This window comes from Natator depressus, chromosome 7 (genome assembly GCF_965152275.1).
Source record: "Natator depressus isolate rNatDep1 chromosome 7, rNatDep2.hap1, whole genome shotgun sequence".
NCBI lineage: Eukaryota > Metazoa > Chordata > Testudines > Cheloniidae > Natator > Natator depressus.
The window spans coordinates 27,443,269-27,469,890 of record NC_134240.1 but is presented as its reverse complement, the minus strand read 5'-3'; the positions used below and the strand labels follow the sequence as shown (position 1 = coordinate 27,469,890).

Genomic DNA, 26,622 nt, shown 5'->3' with positions numbered 1-26,622 from the left:
GACTCTCAATAATCTCCAGGTTTATCGAGTGACCAAAAATGTACCCAGGCTTTTATTGTAATGAGCAGGGCAATAAATGGGCTGTCCCTGGAGGTGCATCAGTGTCTGGGCTCACCATGACATCAGTCTTCCTTCTTTATGTATGCAAAGATTGTCATCATCTATCTGTAGTGACACTTCCCCCGCCGCAAAAAAAACTGCTGAATGTACTTTTTTCTGTGTTCTCTCCATCTAGCCAAGGAAGTCAGGTTTGATGGCTTTATAGTAAGTAGAAGGGTATGATGTGAAGCTTTTGTGTCTCATCATAAAAAGAGTTAAACGGACAGCCCGGGAGAAGTCTTCCAACTGAAGAACAGTAGTTTACTGGTTGAAGGTAACCTCTCGATCATCATCCAGTCCTGTTCTAGACAGAGAAGCACTGTGCAGAGACGAAAACTCTTCCCCTTCCCGTGCTTTGGCTTTTTTAACAAAGGAATAGAAAAATAAGATAAAATTCAGTACAAACCTTGACTTGAGCTTGGCTGCTCATAGGTTTGTCTCTTGGGACTGCTCAATCCACAGCCTATATTCTCTCTACAGCACCACTTCCACCTGCCTTATGTCAACATGGAGTATGGAGTAACCTGCCTCAGTGATCTGCGGAAGCCTCTTGACTTTTTTTCCAGCAAGGCCTTTCTTTTTTTTCTTCCCACGCCCTTAAGTGAATTGGGTGTCCACCAGTTTCTGCCATTTATTTCAGTCTTATGCTGGTCTGTTCTGAGTGTCATGTTGATGGATTTGGCTTCTTTCTCTATTTTGTGTAATATTTATTCTTTTTTTTTTCTCATTCTGTGTGGTGTCCATATTATTTCTTGTCATGGAAGTGTGTTGGTAGTCCTTAAAACATGTCCTAAATATGTTCATTGTCCTCATTCTACCATATTTGATGCTTTAGATTGGTTTGATCTATTTAGAATTTCTGATGTTGCAAGCAACTCTTTGCAATGGACTCTGAAGATCTTCTACAGGCATTTACCTTGGAATGAACTGATCTTCTTACCAATTTATGCTGTAGATTTCCATGACTCTGCTCCATAAAGGAGGACAGACATGAGGTGGGTGGTAAAAATTCATATTTTCATGTCAGTGCTAATCATATTACTTTTCCAAATCTTTTCAAGTTTGACAGTTGTTTGCTGCTTTTGATATTTGTTGCTTGACATTTTGCATGGTGTCATCATTATTGCACATATCATTCCTTAGATGAAATGACTTACCTCATCTAGTGTTTATTCATTCACTCTGATTATTACTTTTTGGACACTGATATCCATATATTTTTGCTTCCCCCTTGTTGATGAACAAACCAGTTTGTTTTGCTGTATCTGCCAAAAGCTGGGCCGTGTCTTCCTATTATGTGATGCGTTGAATTAAGCAGGACAATGTCATCAGCAAAAATGAGGTCATCAGTTGTACTTTGTCATTTATCCATAAAATTCCTTGATTGCCTTCTGTGGTTCCTTTGTTCATGACATAGTCAATGACCAGTGTATACAATAGTGGGGACATCCTACATCTTTGTCTTACTCTTGTTGTCACTGCCAACCCAGCAGGGTCCACACTTGTTAACAGGGTGGGTGTTTCAGGAAAATACTACCAGCTCATTATAATAATGTCTCAGAAAAAAATCCAAACCCTCATTGGATCCATAGTAGACCTCTTATTAGCTTGATACATTTCCTACTCTTTCTTCATTTTATGCCAAGATCCTTCATAGAAGTTACGAGAAGTCCAAGTTTAACACTAATTAATACACTGTAATCCGTGTAAAACTACATTGCTTTTTAAGGTATTAATTTTTGTGAATTTTATTTTGAATAAGATTAATTCTAGTTTTTTTTCCTGTGCTTCACAACAGAAAGGGATTTCTATAATATTTTGTAGTTTATGGTCTGGCTTTGCAATGGGATTTTATTCTTGCATTTACCATTTTTTGTCACAGGATGGCAGCATGAGTAAGACACTAAGAAAGAACCTGGCATCTTTGTTGACAAGTTCTAAAGATTTTTGCAGTGATAACTTGTTGCGCTTTCCGATGAGGGATCAGACATAATTTTATATCCTGAAGGCTGTGATTTTATGTTTCCAAGACACTTACATTGCTTATGGAATGGTGAAAGTCGTGATGGGAACAAGTGGGGAAAAACTTCCTCCTTTCAACTGAAAGATAAGAGTTCTTGTTTGTTCGGGATTTGTAGGCAGTGTAAGTCCAGTTTCCATATGTTGATCTTTTAATTCCCAGATTTGAATAGTCAGTCACACAGATGTTCATTTTGAGCATACTCAGGTAGGAACTGAATATCCTCTTTTGAAATCTACGTTTGCAAAAAAGGTTGTGTCTTTCACAAAATTTATAGAAAAGCCTAGATCTCAACATCCCAGAATATTCAGAAAGCTTAGATCCAGATTGGAATCTCTCTCTCAGATTGTAATGTGTGCTTGTTGTCTGGGTCATATATTGCAAACTCTACTAAGGGAGAATTCCCAGAAAGGTCAGGGTAAGAACTGTAGGATTGGGGCCTCTGTAAGGAACTTGTAGCATACCAAGGGCAGATGCAGTGACTGCATCTGCGAAATGCACCTGTTGGGGAAAACACAACAACCATTTGTTGCCAATAAATGGCACCTGACTTAAAAAGCACTGTTTGCTGTCATAAATTGCTCTTTTGCAGATGTAAATATATGCTTTTGTTGGTGCAAGATAGTAGATTTATTTTGCTGGAATATAAGAACCATCGGTTACTCTCACCTTTGAACACATAGAATACAAAAAGGCTAGAGAATAAGCTCAGGAAGTAGATGACTCAGAAGCCTTTTCCATCTCATCAGCTATTACTCTCAGTAATGTTAAGGCAGTTATTACCTAGAGATACTGTTCCCTGTTAAGCTTAACAGCCATCCTTCCATCTGAACTGTATTCTCTTCTGTAATAACATTCTACCAGCCTGTTACTTTTAGGAACTACTGATGGAATCTTCTGCAGCAAGGAAGCATTTTTATGCAAAAAACTGCTGGGGAAATTGGTGCATTTATGAATCTTCTGTTAGCAACAAACTCCACACTTCTCCTGGAACAGGTATTCTTTCAAGATCACCATTCCAGTGTTAAGGATGGTGTGAAGGAAATACTTTAATCAGTACAGCCTGCAGGGAATTTAACTTCTCCTTCCCCTCTGCCCCCCAAAGCTCTTCAAAATAAAAGTCCAGGTATCCAATGAATGAAAAAAGTTCCCTATCTATTCCTAGCAGAAACCCCACCATTAGGTCCTTCAAGTGCGGGGTGGGGGCGGGGGAGAGGGAGAAAACAGGCTTATGTTTTCTCTGTGGGGTCATAGACATCTTTGAGAGAATGGCTATTCCCTATTACCTCTTTACAAGCAAGTGCTGCTATAAAGAAGACCATTAAAGAGAAGGTCTGGATAATATACTCTGCCATAAAAAATAAACCACACAGCCACTGATGTCTTTGATCAGTTTCATGCCTCTGACCAGCTATTTATCTTTTGGGGATTTTCTGGGCCCTTCTCGAAGCACCAGTGTTCTTCTATTTTTCTCTCCAACCCTGCAGCAAACCCAACCTTGTGCTGAAGAGGGATGCATATTGCTTCCTCCAGGTCCTATCAGTGCTATTCTTGAGTCAGCTAGAGAAGTCACTAAAGAGCAATATGACACTGTTCTTGTCACCATTAAGGATCTGAGCATACTTCCTCTGTTGTGCTTCCAGCTGCCAGTAATTTTTAGAGGATTTAACTACAGATTTACATTTACAAACTCTATTACTTTGCCCATTTTATTCTTTGAGTGGTTCATGTCCTTCCTGTTCATTTTCTGTGTATTGAATGTTATTTCAGCTCTAATTAGTTTGATGTTCTGGTTGGTAGTATATTTGTATTCACAAAAAACATGGGAACAATTTCATCTATTGATGCTGTACAATATGCTTGCTTATTGGATGTGCAAGTAGCATTTGAAAATATCTGCCAACCATTGTTAGGCCTCTTCAAATGATAATGTGGCCATCTTATTCCGTGAGGCTTTAGACAGCATGAAAATGAATCTAGGAACTTCAGAGACCTGTTCTTTGCACTAGCAGCAACGAGAATCAAAAATAGTTATTACGGCTTTGAACAATTTATTCCAGGAAGCATAGACTCTGACTCCTGGGTGCTCTGGAACTGGAGCAACCATAGGGAAAAAAAAAAACCAGTGGGTGCTCAGCAGCCCCTCCAATCAGCTTCTCTCCTCCCCCTCTCCAGTGCCTCCTGCCCACTGGCAGGCCCCATCGATCAGCTCGTCCCCCTCCCTCCCAGTGCCTCCCACCCACTGTGAATCGCTGAGTGTGTGCAGGAGGTGCTGGGTGGGGAGGCGGAGGAGTGAGGGCAGCTAGGTTTGGGGGAGGGGATGGGGCGGGAAGAGGCAATTTAGGAAGATGGCGCCTCAGCCAGGAAGCCTCTACATTGCAAGAGTAGCAGATAATAAAAATGTGTGCCCAGTTTTCAGTAGCATTAATTCTGGATTAAAAGATTGGAAATTCCAGTTCACCAGATGGTATTGGGGAAACTCATTCCATCTCCAGTGAGAGTGCAGTGGGGAGAGGGGGAAAGCAGAGAGAGACATACCAGGTGATTCTGAGAGTGGCATAAAAATGTCATTAAGCACTTATTTCATGGACTGGTTTAGGTTACCGTATCTCTCTCCTCCAACAGCAGGTGGCAGGACTATTGGAAAGGCGCTACAGGGGAAACAAGGAGCTAGTGGTAATGGATGGGTTAGTGTTATATACCAATTAATAACATTTGTTTAAAGACTCCAATATACTTGAAATCACAATTAGTTTCTGTATTTAAGAATGTGTCCTTTTATACCAATGAAATTGTTCAGAAATAAGGAAGTGATGTAGCAGTGGGGGAGGGAGTCCCACCATCTCTGCCTAACCTGTACTCATCCTCCGCTAGGTCAGAGCGGCGTGGTAGCTGAGCTTAAATGCCTTGATGGTGTTTTTATCATTCTTCACTTGCGTTGTACTGCAAGAATGGAGCTCCCTTTTGGCCTGGTTCTTTTTTCACATATTACTTCTGTTGCATTTATGTAGTTGCTTAGAGTTGTTAAGCTGATGTGTTGAGAGTAGGTCTGCTTTTCAAAGATGTCACCAAGCTCCTTTTTTTTTTTTTTTTATATAGTGGAAATCAGAAGTGAAGAGAAGTCAACATTGGCTTGTGTTGTTGATAGAAATAGCAAAAATGCTTTAAAAATTCTTAAAAGGGGACAAAATTAGCTGAAATGCAGTGTTCATAGTACAGTATCATTTGCTGGCATGTTTAATCTGTCAGTATTTAAAGGAAATAAGTACATGGGAAATTCTGTAATGCAGAGTTCTTGAAATGATTGTCAGTAAGAATTCAGGACCAATAAGATCCATTTGAGTCTTACAGAAATCTTTTCTACTTTATAAAATGGAGCCAAAAGGAATTGGCATATAAATACAAAATAGAAGAGGTGGACTTTATATGAAATGATGAAACAAGTGGATAAGTATTGCATACAGCTTGTTATAAAGCTTTTGATACAGGTGAAAAGTCAAACTGCTCTTGTCTAACTCTTAAATATATTGCATTTCACCATTCAGCTAGCTGATGGCTTGTTGCTCAAGTTGGTTAGTCTTTCAGTTACAGTGGGTGTTCAGTCATCTTACAGGCTTTGATGAAGGCAATGAAAACAGTAGTGTTCTACTTGAAAACAAACAAACAACCTTCGTCTTTCAGCCACCTGCTACTGGCAATTTCTGTACATACACACAGAGACATTGTAACGTTTGTTGGGTAGAACATGTAATTTTAAAAGTAACAACACAATTCCAAAGAAAATTACCAGCTTAAAACTGGGAGTGCAGCATTTCCATGTTGATGGATGTGGTGAATACTGTCCCTTTTCTTGTCTTCTCTATAATTTTGTGGCATCTGAGGAAAGTGTTGTTGTAACCTTAGTGTGTACAGACTGCAGTGCTTGGATTCTAGGTTAGCAATGTAATTCTCTGGCTGGAGCACACCGATCCGAATTATCTGGTGTGACTTGGCTTGCTGTTGCTTTGGTCTTTTACTGCCATGTGCTTTGTGTGTCCTTGCAAAGTCAGCCCTCAGATAACAAATGCCAGAGGCTACTTTATTTTCACCTTTTTTTGTGAGAAACTTGCTCCTGGCTGATTTGAAATCCTATTCTATTGATTCTTCTCACAAGCGTAATGGAAAATGCACTGACAGTAAGAGGGTTCTTGGTGAACCTGAGTAAAAGTATGTCTCTGCTTGTATTTTATTCAGATAGTTGCAACCACAGGGGAGAATGGGAGATGTTTCTCCCCAACATTCAAGGAAGGAATGTATTGCTGAGTGGAGGACAGACATCTCTTATTGGACTCAAGAGGTGGTGTGGGAAACAGAGCACAGAGGGGTATACTGAGGAACGCACACCATAAGTAGAGGTAACAGAGAAAAGGGAAGAGTACAGAGTCCTGGGGTCAGGGGAGACAGAGTTGAGTTCCATGGAGAAACAGGGCTATGGACTGTACTGATATGAATGCCCATGTATGGTCATGCACATGCACACAGAGACAGGTGCACACTTGCAAACACAATACTCTGAGATATGTCAGGCACAATAGCGGGGAGTGGCTTTTGGGAGGAGAGGAGCAGTAGAGCTTATCTGTGGAACCTCCTGACTTTGAGCCAAAGATGCCTCCCCTACCTACTCATCTCCTGAAGCAGTGTGTATGGTCTCAATGTTTTTTCACACCTATAAGCAATACAGCACCACTGGCTGTCAGAGAAGGCAGAGAGGTGTTATACACCTCAAGGCTGAGGATGGGGAGGGGAGTGTACTTCACCTTCTGAAAGGCTGTAGCAGTATCCAGGCTGTTGTGTGCTCTCCGTGCGCGGAGACATTCTGACTCTTCTTCTTCCCCCCCAACACACGTTGTGACTTTAGAAGACTGTATCTGAAGCGAGCAGGATGCTTTCTCGTGTTTTAACTTGTCTGTGCTGTACAATTTTATTTATGTTTCAAATGGGAGAACAGAAAATGAATTACCTGAAGAACAAAGAATACTGATGCTCATAATTTTTTTAGTGGAATTTATGTACAGACTGACTTAAAAGAGAAAGTAAATCAAAACCATTGCAATGATGCCACACCGTCTATTTTTCCAGTTATACTTGAACCAAGGAAGAGAGAGAAATTCCTTTTCTGTATCCTTAAATAAGTTACATGTTGCAATTAGAAATATCCAAAATATTTTCAATGAAATACAAAACTACTCAAAACTAAGTTTATTCACATTTTGTTACAAACTTGAATATGGGACCATTGCTGCAAAAAAAGGGCCCTTTTTGATCAGAGATTTTTCACTGAAAACAACATGAACTCTGTGTGTGTGTGTGTGTGTGTGTGTGTGTGTGACACTTTGTGCTGTTGTGCCAAAAAGTATGCATACTGAAAAATATTAGAGGTGCAAAATCAGTCAAAAGTAAAATTTCCATATGAAATGCCACTGAGAATGAGTTGTTAAATTTTACTATTCTAATTGTAAATAAATGTGAAAATTGTTACCACAAGGTATTACTAATGTTCAGTTGTATGCCTGTATTCTCAAATAGGGGTTGATGGAAGAAAATAGTTCTGTAGTTGTTGTTTTTGTGGTTTTTTTTGTAATATCTGTTTTAAGATAGTCGTTATTATCTGACTTTTTTGTTTTGGTCTTCTGTAGAATACTGGATTTTGGATCAATGTATTAAACTTAAATTACCATAACAAAAACAATACTGGAAGAAGATAGGGATTTAAATGTAGTAGAAGATAGTGTCCAGCACAAATCAGATGAATGCAGACACTAGGCCTAACACTCATGACAGACATTTTGGACTTTTGTTTATAAAATGAGTTGGTGTATTTGAACATTAATGTTCACTTAGAATTTTAAAAAATAAAATCCTAATATAAGAGAGAGTTCCTGCCTGAGATTATCTTCTTGTAATCACAGAAATGGCTAACAAATTCTGTTAATCTCCTCCATGATATGAAAAACTGCTTTAATAAATTTAGAAATGGAGAATCAGAATTCAGTTGATCCAGCTGAAACTGAAATATCATTTTTGTATATATGTTTGTTTAAATGAATTGAAAATTATCGCTTAGCAACATCAAAAAGAAAGATGATCATTCTACAATGTTTTCATCAATGCAAATTCTTTTTCTGTATTTTTCTACATCTAGTCTGCATGTACAGCTAACTTCCCAAAATCAAATAACCGCATACCTGTGCAATCTTTGTTTCATGTGACTAGGGTGCTGATATTGGTTTGGGATGTCCAGAAAAGACTGGTAGCTAGCTAATTATTTTCTTTCTTACTAAGAAGGTAAATTCCTTTCTAGACCTCACTAGGCACCAGCCAGCGGAGCAGGTTGGATGTGAAAGGGGTAGTATGCTGCACCCTTTAAGGGCTGTACCAATTTATTTTCCCTCTCTCCACCCACAAAGCACAGTAGGGGTGCACTGAAGGCATTGTGCCTTAGAGGTAGAGTGCTGCTTGCTAATGCCCACAGATGCAATGTGCCTTCACCAGAAAATCCCATACTCTGGGCTGTCCCTTAAGACATAATTTGGGGACATAATTTGTAGCACAACCTGCATGAACAGGGAAACCTTTTGCTCCTAGAGATTGTTTCTCTCCGGGTGCAATTTGAGACACACATGTAGGGCATTGTTGGGGATGGTTGTGATTGACTCTGCTGTACTACCAGAGCTGGCCTAAATAGAGGAGTTCTGTATACAGATTTGTCAGTCCCAAAGCCTGTCATTTTAGTGGTGAGAGGGAGACCCTGGGCACACCTGCCTATAGGGTGCCAGGTTGTAGACCTTCCTCTGAGATTCTGGACCTCTCCCTGTATGTCTGCTCCAACTGTAGACCCATAAAGTCAGGAGACCCTTCATCAACCTCTTGGCACTTGCCAAGATAGCCACACATCAGTCCAGGTGGAGGAGGCTGAACGGGGGAGGTTTTCTGTGGCTCTCTGTGTATGCCTCTGGACTAAGTTCCTCTGGGCAGCGTCCACTGGCTTCTTGGACTCCTCAGAGCAGTGGGCATTGTTCAGGGTTCTCTGCTCAGCAACCCCCCCCCCCCCGTATCCCTTGTGTTGACCCTGTGACCTGCACCCTGTCCCTGTTTGTTCATTCTTAGCCTTACTCATGATTATGTGGAACTAAGATTTAGTCATGGGTATTCTTCGTAAAAGTCATGGACTGGTCACGGGCAATAAACAAAAATTCATGGCCTGTGACCAGTCCATGACTTTTACTATAAATACCCCATGACTAAATCTTAGGTGCTCTGGGGGGCACCGGGGTGCTGCTCTGGGGGAAGGGCTCCAGGGTGCCGCTGCTGCTGCTCAGGGGCTGGGGGGAAAGGGTCTCTCCAGGGCACCATGGTGGCTCCAGTACCACTGCCTTGTGCCACCCCAGCAGCTCAGGTGGCCCTGGAGTCAACCACCTGGGCCACTGCAGAAGTCACGGAGGTCCCAGAAAGTCATGGAATCTGTGACTTTCATGACCTCCGTGACAGACTCGCAGCCTTAATCATGAGAGTTCTGGGATCTGTGGCCTCTTTGTCACCTGAGGAGGGTGGGCCTTTCGTTTTGGTGGGCTCCACCATCCAACCCAGGATCCACATAGGCTGGTGCCTTTTGTGAACACTAAATTCACCCAAAATGTTTTTTATTTTGTTTTTTGTTTTAAAGAGGCCAATGAAATTACTTAGGGCTTGCTCCTGAAAGGGGCTGAGTGCCCTCAGCTCCTATTGCAGTGCAGGAGGCAATCAATACTTGACAGAGTAAGCCCTACATGGGCCCGATCCAAACTCCATTGAAGTCAATGTAAAGACTTCTGTTGACAACAGTAGACTTTGGATCAAGCCCTTAAGCCTTTAGTGGGTTGCAACAGATTTGTTTGATTGTAATGTAAGCTGATGCGGAATACTGAAAATCTACTCTAAGTTGAAATAATGAAACATGAAGTTTCAAATCTTTTTTTTTTTTTAAAGAAGTATTTAGATAGGGTACCCTCCCACACTATATAGGGCCCCAGCCCTGAAACGATTGCTGGTATTAAGCCGTCTGTGGACTGACAAGTACCACATTTGCCAACTGCTGGATTGATGGGTTGCTATGCAGAAGGAAATGCAAATTCTATGAATAAATACATGCAGTGCTGACCATCTTTTATTTCATACTGTCATTATATTTCAAAGGGCAAGTGCAAGGTTGAAAATGTCACTTCTTCTTTGTTCGGTGTGTGCCTGGTGGTCTTGAAGTCCATTGCCAGGATTTTTTTATTATGTTCATTCATCCATGCATCCTGCTAAGGACAACAGCACTAAATTATAGTACCCCACACTGAAAACCATTAATCTTAAGCAAGTAACTTATTACAGGTTATTAGCTGTTCACCTTGAAACCTGTGAATGGAAATGAAAATTATCCTAATGTCCAGCGCTGTATATTAATTGAAAAAAAGCAGTTGCTAAGTTCAGGAAGTGTCCTATTTTTTCTGTTTTAGATGTTACTTGTGCGCTAACCCAGTTCAATAGTACACTGGTATTTTGTAGAAGTGATTTGAGGAAAGATGTTCTTGCTTTCTCTTTATTCTGTTATCCACCAGTGCTCCAAATCACACTATTTATTGCGTGGTGGGGGGGGGGGCGGGGGGGAACCTGTCAGCTTCATTGCACTATTATGTATTGGAATCTGGAGTCTGAGAAGCTTACTGAATTTTCAGACTATTTTATGGAAAAAATAGTCGTTTGTGCATTGCTTTAGCATGTCTACAAGAAGAATTCAACATTATTTTTGATCTGCAAAAGTATTAAATACAATCGTCTGCAATTGGATAAATAAATTGGTGGATGATGTACATCAACATGCTTCTGTTAATCCAAGGCATCAGGAGGGCTTTCTTGATAAACATGGACATTTATTAGTACATGGAGCTCACCGCAGGGGAACTATCTTTCAAACAGGGCCTAATGCATCCTTCCACTGGAATAACTGCATAAGGGAGTGACAACTGTGAATTTGCAGTTTGATTCTGATTCTTCCATTGGGTGAGGGGAGGCAGGATTTGCTTCTAAGCCTGGGGGTCACTGAAGGTAACTGACTTCCCCCACAGCCTTTGCGCTACTGCGGTACCCCTTCCTTGATTCCTTGTTCTGGCAGAGTAATCATCTGTGAGGCGGAGGAACTGAAAAATAGGTCTACTTGGCTCAGGTGTAACAGCAGCCACTGGAGTTTGTGTATGCTGACTTCTGCCATATGACAGGTATATAACTTTTTGTAACAATGACCTAAATTATGTCAAGGGGGTCAGGAAATAAAGATACTTAAAATATTACTAAACAGTTGTTAAATGTTCACGTTATTGAACAATTGTATAAGAGGCTCCCCTGGTTGGACGTATAAAGGCAGAGGATGGTCTTTGTTGTTAAATCTTCAGCTGGAGGTTAGGATATCTCTTTCACATTCCCTGCTCTGCAACCGTCTGGGTCACTTTGGGCAAGCCATGTGAGACTGAATTTTCAAAAGCGCTCAGGGCTGGAGTTTCAAGTCCATGGTTGGGGCTAGATTTTCAAAGTTATGCTCCTGTTTAGGAACGTAACAAAATACTAGATTTTTCAGTAGTGCTCAGCAGCCATTGTGCACCCAAGGTAGTGAGTTCTTTTGAAAAGCTGGCCTCTGTAAGTGTGTAAATGGGAGCTGAACTCTTGAAAATCTGGCCTTTCATCTCCGTGTACTTTGATTTCTGCATCTGTAAAATTGGGATATTTATCCATGGGATGTTGTGGAAAACACTTTAAGTCTTCCATGGAAGATGTTCTAGAAGTGCCAAGTATTATCATCCTTATACACACTGGATCTTAGAGTCAGAAAGGGATTCAGTTTAAAAATAGTCTGTCAGAGCCAGTTGCTGCTGCTGAGACAGCAACATAAAGCTTCTGTTAATCCAGTGTGGTTTTCACAATTTGAAAATAGGTTTTTGACTTGCTTTTAGTTGCTAGAGCCGGAGGCAGGCTTATTAGCTTGGTTTTTTTTAGAGAATCTGGTGGAATAAAGAACACACAACTTTCTTTCATATTATAAAATCTATATGCTCATTTTGTATTTAGGAGCACTCCTAAGAATCTGATCACTAACACCACACCTAACCCCAACCTATGCAATGGGGACCCTCCCTCATTTCCCTAAAGCAAAAGTTCTCATCCTGGAGGTCGCAACTATCTTGCCCTTTCAACATTGTTAAATAGGAGGCAGGTCTTGGTTAGATTCTGGTGAGATGGGATGGGTGTCCTGGTGTAGTCCTGATATGGAAAAGCTTAAGAACCACTGCTCTAAATCAATGAAGAAGGTAATTCAGAAATTTACCTCACTATGTTCTGGCATGAGATTACTGCTACTGCTAATTCTTAATTTTTTTAGAACCACACTTGCCTACAATCTATATTTCAGATATCACTTTTACTTTGCTACCTGGTCACTAGAAAGTCGGTAGGACTACGGCCTGGTCTACACTAGGGGGCGGGATCGATCTAAGATACATTGACTTCAGCTACGCTATTCTCGTAGCTGAAGTTGCGTATCTTAGATCAAGTTAGAATCACTTACTTCGCGTCCTCGTGGCACGGGATCGACGGCCGCCTCTCGCCCTGGTGGAGTTCCGGAGTCGACAGCAGAGCGATCGGGGATCGATCACTACCCGCCGATGAATGTTGCTTTAAGGAATATCTTCTCGTTCTCTCCTCTGTAGGGCAATATATGCTATTGTGTGTTTTTGTGTTCCAGTATCCAGGGCATTCTAAAGAAAAACCACACAGACATCTTGCAGAATTTCTATAGAACACAGGTATAGAGAAGAATTGCTGTATGCTTCTGCTGAGTATGTAATAGGTTGGTATATGCGGAGTATGAACATTTCATTTTCTAATCTGTGGCTAGAACAGTTCTGGACTAATTGAATTAAAACATTTTCGTTAAAATTCAGCCCAGTTTTAGAGATTGAGAAAATATTTCTAAAGATGAGTCCAATGTCCAGTCACCTGCTTGTATGGGCAGATTTATATTTCATCAGTGCTGTCATTTATTTTAACTTGTGGTTTAACCATATCACAGCATTTTAAGACCTTTCTTACAGGACCTGTCCAGATCATTTACTTCCATAATGCAAGATAAATTGAATATTTTATTTTAAATCTTTGTGTCTCCATTATTGGTTTATTTGAAAGTACCATTTCTGAGCTTTGTAAATGATGTGAAAGACTAAATTTGAGCAGTTGAGAGAGAAATATTGTAAATATAAAGTTTTTTTTAAAACAAGTAACAGTTGGAATATACTTAGGATTTGGGGGGTTCAGTGTCAAAAACCAACATAGCTGTCATAAAAATCAGTGCTTAACTATTCTCTCAAATGAACCAAATATCAGTTTTTATGATATATTTTTTCTACTGCAAGCTGAACATCACAGCAGCTGCATTTGAAATTAACTTCAAAAGTGACTTGTCTCTATCTTTCTGTTAAAAAAATGGTAGCTTTAGTGATACTTGGTTATATTTGTCCTGATTTTCTGGCTCTTTTACAATTGAGAAAATGCTCTTTTAAAACCAAGTTCTTTTTAGTATCTGGATTTATTAAAACTTTTATCTGATTTTTGCTTTACTGGTGCTTCCAATAAGGATGCCCCAGCTGGGTTGTACTGTTCAGAAAAATGATCCCTGGCTCATGATGTAATCATGTTTCTTCAGTTTTTGAAAGCATTATATAAAAGTAACATATAATATATATGTCTATGAGAAATGAATATTTCTCTGAGAGGTCCAGTAGCTCTTACCATTTGGAAATGACTTTTTCAGGGCCAGTACTTCTTTCTGTCTCTGTGCAATTTGAAGAGCAACAAAGTGATAAAAAAAACTGGACACAGAGGGTGATTCTACACTGGGAAAATCTGAACCTGCAATTATTTTGTAGTGGAAGTTGAAGTATAGAAAAGGCAGAAGTGTTTTAAATGTCAGGAAAGCACCTGTGTCCTGTCTGCATTACAGCGTTCACCTTTGCTGTCTTTGTTGGAATTTTATGGGTCTGAATTTTCAATGCACTCTCCCAGAGAGCATAAAAATCAAGGAAAGTATCCACTGTACAGCATATCGGCCCCTAGCACAGTAATAAAGCCTGGCTGGGAGTCAGAGGTGAGGTTGCCCATAGCAGGACCCAACCAAGGAGCAGCTAGTGCATATGATGTGTTCCTGTGGTATCTCATTGAAAATACTGATGCTAAATCCAGCAGAAATGAATGTTTGTTTCTCATCTCATTAACTGCTGCTTTGCACTCCACTGTCCACAGAGGGTGACATAGGATGCAGGCATGGTAGGAGCAACAGAATGGCTCCTGAGCAAGCCGTGAGTCCAGAGATAGATACGGAAGGAAGGGGAGGTGCTCAGGAATTAGCCTTGGAATGAGGATGGACTCCCTATGCAGATGCCCCTAGATCTGCTGGATTGGTTTTCGGCAGGAATCCAGGTTTCTCTGAGCTCCTTTGCCTATATAGGGTTTGCAGACAGAGCCCCAGCCCCCTGCATCTCTCCACACACCCACAAACTTCCCCCTTTTGGGAGAATACAGTGGTAACTTTGAGTTAAAACTCAGAATTCTTGGTGTATTGTTTCTTCTGTTCTGGCATTTCTGTGAGAGGGTTAGAGTTTGATTCATAAATATCAAGGGATGATCATCTGTCACCTTAAGGAATTAGGAATGGCATACATAGAAAAAGAATTCTTTCTCAGGTGTATGGCTGGTCAGTCTTGCCCACAAGCTCAGGGTCTAACTGATTGCCATGTTTGGGGTCAGGATGGAATTTTCCCCCACGTCAGGTTGGCAGACCTTGGAGTTTTTTCATCTTCCTCTGCAGTGTGGGACACAGGTCACTTGCTGGTTGGAATTAGAGTAAATGGTGGGTTCTCTGTAACTTGACATCTTTAAATCAAGATTTGAGGAATTCAGTAACTCAGCCAAGGGTTATGGGGTCTGCTACAGGAATGGGTAGTTGAGGTTCTGTGGCCTGTGATGTGCCGGGAGTCATTTTAGATCACGATGGTCTTTTCTGGTCTGAACGTCTGAGAACATACATTTCCTGGATAAGAAAAAATATTTTGTGCGGCAATTTCCATTGATCAAGATGGCTGGCAATTTATGGGCCATATATTAAAAGAAAGACATCTATTTGTTTAGATGAGTGCTTGGATCCTCTTTGTCGGTCACCAGTTGTGGACTTTTGCCCAATAGTTATGCTCTGTCTGTGTAGCCGTGCCCTGTCTTAGAAACTCTTCTGATCTTTGCACATTTTAACTTAGAATCTAAATAAAATCTGAGAGAAACATTTATTTTCCGCCTCATGTACAGCCATCAATGTATAAATTCCAGTCAAGACTCTGTATGGGTGCTGCTGCTTATGAGAATAAGCAGAATGTTAGGAAGGGACAGTGTTGGGACTCTATCTATAAAATCCAGAACACCTGCAATGTGTTGTCCAAGGTGTTTATTATGAAAGTTAGAAATGAAAAGGGCACTTGGTCTTTTGGAAAACCTAGATTAAAATGTTAAGACAATATGAGATATAAAAGCCATTAGAGGGTCACGGTTTGCCAACATTTTCCATGGTTATCTTCTATTTTAGGAAAACAAGCAGCTCTAAATAGCTGCCATTCCTTTACTTTTTAAACAGGGGTGCTGGAACAATTTGTATAATGGGGTGCTGAGAGCAATTTGAACCAAACTGTAAACCCTGTATATGATAGAAACCACTTCAAGACAGTGGGTGTGGCACCTGTGTTTTTTAAATCAACCTGCCAATGAAATGTTTCCTCCCTTTTGTCCCACAAATGTGGAGTTTCCTTTCCCTGAAAAGAACGCTGGGCTAAGGCACATGCTGAACAATTTTTAATTCTGCACCAGTATAAGTTTCTGTTGACTTATGCTATTGGGTGAAGGGAGATTCTCCATTTCCCAGTGCGTCCCAGAACTCTTAGTCCCTGAAAGGTCCAAAATATCTGATTTCAAGTGGACACACTCTTATATTTAAAAGAGGTATTTCAGTTCGTTTTCAGAGGCTTTAAAATGTATTAGTTTTATTTTTTCTCTCCTTCTGAGCCCTGCTCTTTTGAGACTCATAGTAACTAAGGAGCCTGGCTTTACAGGCAGATACACAAAAATAGTCCCAATGAAATTTTAAAAACTCTTTAAAACATCCCCAAAATAGTAATGTTTTTAATGTACAGAATAGGGTAGCCTGGTATAAAGCTTTTATCAGTATGAGTTTGGAATGACCTGCATAACTGACTCAGGCATACTCTTCTTAGCAATGTGGCAATCCCAAACTTCTGTAAATATTTCCCCAAAAGGCTGCTTATATGATTTGTAAAGTATTAGGCAAAGCATGTGTTCAACTTTTACTCACGTGATTAAAGTTAAGTGTGTGCCTAAATATTGTCAGAATGGAGGTCTGGGATATTATACATTAAAAATATATCTTTCAGGGCCCTAGAATTCCTATTTTAGGTTTCCATCCATTTTTTGTGTGTGGAGTGTGTGCTTGTGGGGGATTGTGTATATTTGGGAATGTCTGCACTTATTTTACCTCCTTGAAAAATAAAAACTTTTTTTATTTTTCAAGTTGTGTGCACTGAGATGTGTGGTGAGGATGCTTTCTATAAATCTCAACAAGGTATAAATTCATATATTACCTGTATTGATTTCTGATTTTCTGTTTTTGAAAATAACAGCAATAAGCAGCATTTGGGTATGTAATTTCTCTCTCTGTTTTATGTTTAAAACAAACAGAAGAGTGAGGCATATTAGTATCGATCCCATTGTGCAAGCAACTAAAAGCTGAGATGCTTATTAATGTTCAGGAATGGGCTCTGCATACACAGAAAAAGTGAAAACTGGTATAAGTGGAGGCAGGAGCATTCTACCTTAGGGCCAGGTCCTCATCTGGAGTATATTGTCATAGCTACAATGGCCTTGTCTACACTTATAGCAGAGTGTAGGGCATGCGTAACTGCACGCTGCAGTGAGAAGCAGGCCACGTCCACGCTGTGGCGCGTAGCTGCAACTCGCAGTGAAAGGCTTGGCGGGGGAGGCAGTAGAGAGAGGGTCTTGCAGCTGGGAAGTGCCAGGGCTTTTCTCTGCAAAAGGCTCTGGCAGCAGGACACTACACTGCAGTGTAGTGAGGGAGGCACTGTAGAGAGCGGTGTAAGGTATATGCCCTAAGGGTCTGGCATGTCTGTATTCTACTTGCCTAAGCAGTGCCTCACTGTCTGTGCTCCTGTTTATACAGGTGGTAGCTGGGCTTGGAGTGTCTACTCTACACGACACCATAGATGTCAACATAGCCAATGAATAACTTCAAATAGATGTATAAATATAGTGCTCTTCTATTGAAGGCGGGTGGTGGCCTTTTTAGTTTGAATACTTTCTCCCCTCTTTGGCGTATGAGTGGAAAGTACACTCACAAATGTCCATTTGACCTTTTGTCATGTGATTTCACTAACTTGTTGGTACAGTGGGTGAAATCCAATGATCTGATGTTTTCAAACTAACAGATTTATTCTGAGATTAGTGTAAATGTGAATGTTACTTTGGAAATATGATAAGAATTGTTTATCTGCATACACTTTAAAGCTCAAAGTACTGTTTTATGTGCATAAAATATACTGCTTCTGGGGGGAGAGAAATTATTATTTAATGCAGTTCTGATGAATTTAGAATTTGATAATATCCTTCTAGATAAATAGGTCTTCGTGTTTATCATGAGTGAAAAGGTTCGGTAGCTTATAGGAGTCTTACATTTTGTTGCTGTTTTGAATACATTATTTAGAGGTAGGGAAGGTCTGTTGGGTCTTGAGTATACAGAATTACAGTTTCTAAGTGCTTCTGCCTTTGATACGTTAGTACACAGGCATCTGGAAATGTAAATAAACGATAGTTAATGCCCAGAAGCATGCAAGCATTTGTTTATTCAACTCTTTTCAGTAGGCAGGAGTCAAGCAGGAAGAAAAAAATTATGTCATATTTTCTTTAGCTAAGATGATGATTAATACCTTACAATAAATAGCCATCCTATTCAAAGAATATGGTCAACAGTTTGCGGGGGAGAAAGCAAATTATCATCACACATCACTTTGTGCTGAACTCTCCAGCTCATGCCCCAGACTTATGAGGGAAAGTAAGGATTACTTTGCATGCTTCCCCTTACCCCAGTGGGGTCCTTTGTCACAGCTGGATGCAAAAGATCTCTCTGTCACCCTTTTGCTATCTTCACAAATGCCCTAAACGAAAGTCTGCCCACTCAGATCCATTGGCTGTCTCTTTTTCAGAGTGATAAATTACTAGTGACAGCATTCCCATGGCCATCATGAATTTGTATTGCTTAGCAATACACTTAACAGTGTTTACCTTGCATTTTGCAATTTTCATTTGGTGGTTTACTTAAAGTATCTCTGTGTGTTCACTCTTCTTTCCAAAATCTAGTAACACAGTTTACCACAGTTCGGTTGCCAACATAAACCAGGGTTGAAAGACATGCATTTGAATTGGCAAAGTGTAAATTGTTTATATGGGAGATTTATGTTTGCTTTAAGTCAAAATTTTGACATGTCATCTTATGTAAGCCTTGGATCTTGGGCACTCGTGCTTGTCCTTCAGAAATGGCATTAAGAGACCCCTTCTGTTTATCCCAGGAGGTTAGAGTGAGGAAGGAAGAGATCTTTCTTCTGAACTATTTTACATCTTCAAAAAGGTCCAGGTTTGATTTGAGGTGAAGATTTGGACCATTTCTTATTTTATCTGAATTACAGATGGAGTCATAATCAAGCTCTGGATCCTGACACAATTTCTTGGGGAATTTTAATAATTGTACGTATTGAATAATAATTTACTGTGGTCTGTACTTCGTGGAAGTTCAGATTTGGATGTAAGCTTTAAATCTTGGGACTATTTCTAATTTGTACCTATATTCCTACCCCTACTCCACACAATGTATTATATCTCATTATAGGCCATGGTAATTCTTAAATTCTCCAAGGAACTGTGTGTCAACATAGTAAGATTAAATTTATAGAATTACTATGTAATTGGAAAGACTGAATGTGCAGTTTAAAGTTCTGATCTTGCAAAGGAATCCACCCATTAGAATGGCTGTTTAGATAATGTAAGGGGGATCCCTTTGCAGAACAGAGACTCCTAATGCTTTAACAATTTTTCCAATCTATGGTATATGCATTTACTCTCTGATTTGAACCCTGCATTCTCATAATAGAATTACATTACAGAATGCAGAACATCATTCTTACCATTACATTCAGTGCAGAACCAAGGAAATTAAACTGAAGCTATTGGTAATAATGATGAATATTTAAAAAATATTATGATACGAAATTTGAAATCATAAGTCAAAATACACTATATTAGAAAGAATGTATTGTCATTTGTCAGTGTTCTATGATATGCCAATGAAATGGTAGGTTGGGAATGGGAGGATGCTTTCCAGACGGGTAGATACAATGCATATGCATACACATTTCCATAAGTGAGGTATGATTCAATGCCAAGTTGTTATGGCAACTGAAATAGGCTCAGACATCTGAGGGATAGTGTGCTTGTAATAATTAGAGATCACAGTTGAGCAAATTTCAGTGAAAACAATTAATCTTTTGTAAAGTACAGGTAATTTAGTCAGATGTGGCATAGATTTAGAAATCTTATTTCCACATGCCAAGGATGTTTGAAGATGGAAGAAGCCCCAGGGGTTCGTCTTATGTAGGGCTTGTTCCTTCCTAACTGTTACCTTATACTTAAGTTTTTTTTCCCTCCAAATATTAGTCTGTTTTTAAAATATATTTACACTAATTTCTCCTATCCCTGCTCAGGATATAGTTTTTCATATACTGACAGAGCTTTCAGTGTTTGGCTAAAAATAACAGAGCTTCACCAAAGCAAACATCTATGAAGAGATTTTTATAAAACACACCCTTAGAATATCCCAAATTTGCACTTTTTTTTTAAAGGATTGAAATTGCTTTCAGGTGGGGGCAGCAGACCCTAACTATTTCTTAGAGGTGCTGTGAGTTCATCTTTGGGACTTCGGGACAATTTCTTTATATAGTTCCAAAATAAAATAAAAATACATATTAAGCTGATTTAAAAAACTGACTTCAAGTAAACAATGAAAATAGTACTGTCTAGCACTGGTGAACCAGCCTCCATTTTCTCCTCAAAACGCCAACAAAACTGAACTTTCTGGTCAAGAAGATTGGTTAATTTTTCCGTTCTGACTTTAGGTTTTTTTTCTATTACATCTTCACTTCCTGATTTAAGTTTCAAGAAAGCTAAGGGAATATACATATGGTAGAATATTTCCAATATAGTCTAAAGAAGGACATACCAGTCTGTTCTTACAAAACTTCCCACTTATTTCATGATGTCTATAACCTTTAGTTGAAGTAAACGCTTCAGCTTTTGCTCAACATGTCTGAACCCTGGAACCTGGATTGTAGTAAAATTTAGAGTCCGAATACCGTATGCACACTAGGCTGTTTACACATATAGGTATTCTTTACCCCACTGTTAATCTCACTGTCCTCCTTCCTCCTGTTCTGATCATGGGTTATGATCGTCTCTTTTATGCTTTATATATTTTTTTACCCTTGTCTACACCACAAGTGGGAATTAATTCAATTGCTGGCTACCAGCATTTAAAACAAAACAAAAAAACCCAATGCCACCAAAAATCTTTTTCTAGGTTAAAGTTTTCAAACCCTTATTGCCTTTTCACATATCCTAGATATTTCCCCATGGAAATAGAATATAGCTGAGTTGGAATCAGGTGCTGGGATTTGCTTTACTTCAGTTCCACAAATTAGTGAATATAAGATTTTTCAAATGTTAGCTTAAAGAAGTTGCCTGACTTTATTTCTGTCCTCTTTAGGGGATTTCTGGCAAGTTCATTCTGTTACATCATAATTGATACAAGAAGGAAAACTTGATGTCTCTGCCTCCTTGTCCATTTCCACCCCCCATCACGCTTGTGTTACTTACTGTCTGTGTCAAACCGCATGGAGAGAGTCCCTGGATTAATCTAATGAAAAAAATGCAACGTGCATCATCACATCTTCTATTTAAAACATGATGGTTTGATTTTCATTTTCGTAGGATGTTCTTTAATGCAAAAGTTATTTGAGTTCCATGTCTCCCGCATTGCATAGTAAGTTATTCTAACAAACATTCTGGTGTGCATTGTATACGACTAGTGCACACCTGCTTTTGAGGGATGATTTACTTTTATGCTGCTTCTTTCTTGTTGGCATTTATACAGCATGTATGGAAAAGGAAATAAATCAGGTTTTGAACTTTCACTACAAATTACAGTGGATTATTTATTTCTAATAGTTATGTTCTCAAGTAATTTTCCACAGATTTGTGGATTACGTTTACATTATTTGAATTAGGTTTGCATTTCACACTAAAACAATTTGCTAGAATCTACCTATTTGGAAAGGTGCAGGAAAAATAATTTATTAACAGAGAAATCAATTCACACATGAACTGTGTGAAAATAACATTGTGCTTGACTCAAACTTACAAAACTGTAAATGCAGGTTAGGACTGAAACTCCTGGTGTCTGAAGAATGGGTGCTGTCATCTGCTATGTTCTATGTGTACTGAAGTATTGTATGTGGGCACAATATGTTGAATTCTGAATGAAGTATAATTTACAATTTGAATGTCTTGGGTTGTGTTAGTTTCCATCAGGTCCTTGGTCACTATTTATCATTTGAGGATTTTTTTGTTTTGGTTATAAACAAAAAACTTTAATATAGATGTGTGAGTTGACATGATGAGGCTTTGAAGTGCTTACTCATTCGTTACATTGCATCCTTCATATACGAGTGTTGGTACTTGGGTTGAAACTAGCCTCTTTCATTCCCCTCTGTCATTTGCCACTATTCCCTTCTGCTCTAAGGAGTTGAGATTGACTGTTGTGCCCTACTTGAGAAGGGTGGTTCTTATGGTTTCTCTTGGGCACCCTTGTTTCCTAACATCACTTGGTTTCCACTTGCTTCATGTTGGAGTCTATGTGGTGGCATCCGGCGTACGTGCTAGTTGATTTTTTCTGATCTCTTCAATGGTGATGAAGTCTTTCAAACCAATTCCCAGAATCTTTCATAGGGACTTATTTCTGAAGGATCTAGTTTTCTGTAGATCTCCAGCTCTCGCAGCTGTATGTTAGCACTGAATTTAAGTTTGAATTATTCTCAGTGCTGTATATCTTTTATTTTCATATGCTGTTGAGTTTCGTAAATGCTGTGGATGCCTTTCATATCCTTGATGTGTTTGGACTGTTAGTATAATTTACAGTATGTTTTGTAAATATGTTTCTATACAACGTTTAAAAGGTTATTTACCTAATTAGACTTGAGTTGTTTCCTCAGATTTTTCACCTGACCTGTAGCTAGAATGGCAAAGCTGGGCACTGTTGTAATTAATAATTTTAAGAACTCTAATAATAGACATAGTTTTCCACCTTTTTTCTTTATTAATTGTGAACAGAACTAAATCTACTTGAAACTAGGCAGAACAACTGACATTTACAATACTTACACCATGCTTATTATGTGAGGGACTCTAACTGTAGTATCATTAATCAAGCTGTCCGGTACAACATGAACGTCCTATATTTTTTACATAAGGAGGAACTTTGTAAAGAAATGGAACCCCTGTGATGAATAGACACTGGACACCAATTACTCTGATGCTATTAATCATTATATCCATATTTAACAGGGACCGTGGGACCATAAAGTTAAATAAACTTCTGTGGAAAGAAATGTACACACTTTATTCACTTTCACATGCAGCTCACAAAGTTGTTTACAAATCCCATAGGTTTTAATAAAAAAACATTAAAAAGACTACAATCAATGAGCACTGCAAAGTTAATTTAAGCAGAAATGTTTGTAACAGATTATTGTAATCTGCCTGCTAGTACTGATTTTGATTCAGTCCTAGCACTGAATTCCCAAATATATCTTATAGCAGAGAATAAAGGAGTATAAGACACACATTCCTCTTCCTACATTCTTTCATACTTTCCTTTCTTTTCTGGTTTGTGTTAGATGAAGGAGAAGAGTGTAGGTGAGAGCTGGGATATGTGTTAGTTGAGAAATGATCTATCTACACAAACCTTGAGCATAACATAGTGATGATTTTGTCTTTATTATCCTTTTATTGTTCAAATTCAATAAATACTCTATTTTTGAAAAGTTTTTAGTCTTGGCATATACCAAGCATATTTCTCCTTTGTAAAATTGTCTCCTGTTTTAGTGTGGGATATTTAGGATACATTTAATAGAGATTTGCAAACCATTCTATTTTTCTGGTTTGGAAGTTAGTGGTGTTGATTACAATTGCCTACCTTAATTAGACATTTATTGAAAACTTGTATACAGTAGATCTGTGATGGTACAATTTTTATTCTTGTGTTCATGCTTTTTAAAATGTCTAATTTCATTTTGAAATTAGACAAGTCTGAATGGTTTAAAAATATGTTACATTAGCATCTTCTTCTCAAATGATCCCAGAATACTTTACAGATAGCACCACTGCAATGCAGTCACTCTTATAAAAGATGGCAGCTAACCTAAACATAATAATAATAGAATCACAGAACTGTAGGGCTGGAAGGGACCTCAAGATGTTATTTTAGCCCATCCCCTCATGCTGAGGCAGTACCAAGTATACCTAGATCCCAGATAGGTATTTGTCTAACCTGTTCTTAAAAACCTCTAGTGACGGGCAACTTCCCTTTTACCTATTCTAGTACTTAACTCTTCTTATACTTTGAATGTTTTTCCTACCATCTAACCTGAAACTTTCTTGCTGCAAACTAAGTCGATTACTTCTTATCCTACCCTTGGTGGACATGGAGAAAAATTGAGCAGCATCACATTTATAACAGCCAATTACATAATTGAAGACTAGCATGTCCTCCCTCATTCATCTTCTCCAAAGACTAGATATATCCAATATTTTAAACTTTTCCTCATCGATCAGGTTTTCTAAATCTTTTATCATTTTTATGGATCTTCTCTGGACTCCTCCAATTTGTCCAAATCTTTTTTTAAAGTATTGTACCCAAAACTGGAGGCAGTACTCCAGCTGAGGCCTCACCAGTGCCAAAGAGTGGAACAGTTACCTCCCTTGTGGTACATACACCCCAGAATATTAGCTTTTTTTGCAACTGGATCACATTGTTGACTCGTATTCAATTTGTGATCCACTATAATCCCCAGATCTCAACCTACAGTAGTACTGCCTCGCCAGTTATTCCTCATTTTGTATTTGTGCATTTAATTTTTCCTTCCTAATATAATATAAAGTATAATACTTTGCACTGTCTTTATTGAATTTCATCTTGTTGATTTCAGACCAATTCTCCAATTTGTCAATGCCCTTTTGAATTCTGATCTTGTCCTGAAAAGTCCTTGCAACCCCTCCTATCTTAGTGTTATCCACAGATTTTTATAAGCATATTCTCCACTCCAAGTCGTTAATGAAAATATTGAATAGTACTGGATCCAGGACAGACCTCTGTGGGACACCATTAGATACATCCTCCCAGTCTGACAGCAAACTATTGATAAGTTGTCTTTGAGTACAGTTCTTCAACCAGTTGTGCACCCATTTCATAATAATTTCATCGAGATCACATTTCACAAGTTTGCTTATGAGAATGTCATGTAGGACAGTGTCAAAAGCTTTACTAAAATCAAGATTAATGCTTCCCAATATTCAGTAGGCAAGTAACCTTGCCAAAGAAGGAAATTTAAGTTGGCTGGGCATAACATGATCTTGACAAATGTTGGCTATTACTTATCACCTTGCCTATTATCCTCTAGGTACTTACAAACTGATTATTTAATAATTTGTTCGAGTATCTTTCCAGGTATCAAAGTTAGGCTGAGTAGTGTATAATTCCCCAGGCCCTTTTTGTTCCCCTTTTAAAATATATGTACACTGTTTGCCCTTCTCCGGTCCTCTGGGACTTCACCCACCTTCCATGAGTTCTCAGAGATAATTGCTAATGGTTCCGAAATTGCTTCAGTTAAGTACCTTCCTTAAGTACCGTTGGGTGAATTTTGTCAGAGCTTGCTGACTTGAATACATCTAACTTACCTGAATATTTTAACCTGCTCTTTCCTTATTTCAGCTTGTGTTCCTTTCCCCTTGTTAATATTAATTGTCTTAAGCACCCAATCACAGTTAACTTTTTTAGAGAAGACAGAAGCAAAATCGGCACTAAAATACCTCAGCCTTTTTGGTGTCCTGTGTTGTTAGTTCTCTTTCCCTGCTAAGTAATGGACCAATGCTTGCCTTCATTGTTTTCATGCTCCTGATGTATTTATAAAACCTCTTATAGCCTTTTATATCCTTTTTAGGTGTAACTCACTTTATACCTTAGCCTTTCTGATTTTATCCCTACGTGTTTGTTATTATGTTGTATTCATCCTTAGCAATTTGTCTGTTTCCACTTTTTGTAAGACTCTTTTCTTGCTTTTCAGGTAATTAAAGGGCTTCTGATGCAGCCATTTTGGTGTCTTACTATTCTGCCTTTCTTTCCATTGCATTGGGATAGTTTGCTGTTGTCTCTTTCAGAAACTGCCAGTTCTCCTGAACTTTTTTCCTTTAGTTTTTCTTCCGATGGGACAGTATGTACTAGTTCTGAGTTTACTAAAGTCTGTTTTTTTAGAGTCCATTGTCCTTATTCTGCTGCTCTCACTCCTTTCCTTAAAATCGTGATGCCTTCAGTTCATGATTACTTTCAAACATGTTATTTTCCACCTTCAAATTTGCAACTAATTCTGTTACTCAGAATCAAATCGAAAATGGAGGCACCCTGGGAACATCCTTCACTTTTTGAAACCAGAAGTAGTCCTCCACACATGCCAAAAATCTGCTGGACATTTTGTGTTTTGCTGTATTGGTTGCTGTCACGGTTCCTTCCCCACTCTGAACTCTAGGGTACAGATGTGGGGACCTGCATGAAAGACCCCCTAAGCGTATTCTTACCAGCTTAGGTTAAAAACTTCCCCAAGGTACAAACTTTGCCTTGTCCTTGAACAGTATGCTGCCACCACCAAGCGTTTTTAAACAAAGAACAGGGAAAGAGCCCATTTGGAGACGTCTTCCCCCAAAATATCCCCTCAAGCCCTACACCCCCTTTCTTGGGGAAGGCTTGATAAGACTATCCTCACCAATTGGTACAGGTGAACACAGACAGACCCAAACCCTTGGATCTTAAGAACAATGAAAAATCAATCAGGTTCTTAAAAGAAGAATTTTAATTAAAGAAAAGGTAAAAGAATCCCCTCTGTAAAATCAGGATGGTAAATACTTTACAGGGTAATCAGATTCAAAACATAGAGAATCCCTCTAGGCAAAAC

At 39.0% G+C, this 26,622-nt stretch overlaps 1 protein-coding gene across 4 annotated transcripts in view; it reads left to right on the top strand.

Annotated features, from left to right (window-relative positions):
* CACNA2D3 (calcium voltage-gated channel auxiliary subunit alpha2delta 3) overlaps window positions 1-26,622 on the top strand; it is an 869,947-nt gene that overhangs the window by 192,794 nt on the left and 650,531 nt on the right. Inside the window, exon 1 of one of the 4 annotated variants that reach the window (XM_074957775.1) lies at window positions 12,812-12,975. The exons of the other annotated variants lie outside the window; for them this stretch is intronic. The gene's annotated coding sequence lies outside the window, so the exon portion shown is untranslated. Of the gene's footprint in view, window positions 1-12,811; window positions 12,976-26,622 lie in introns of those variants that run through there. 4 annotated transcript variants of the gene reach the window in all.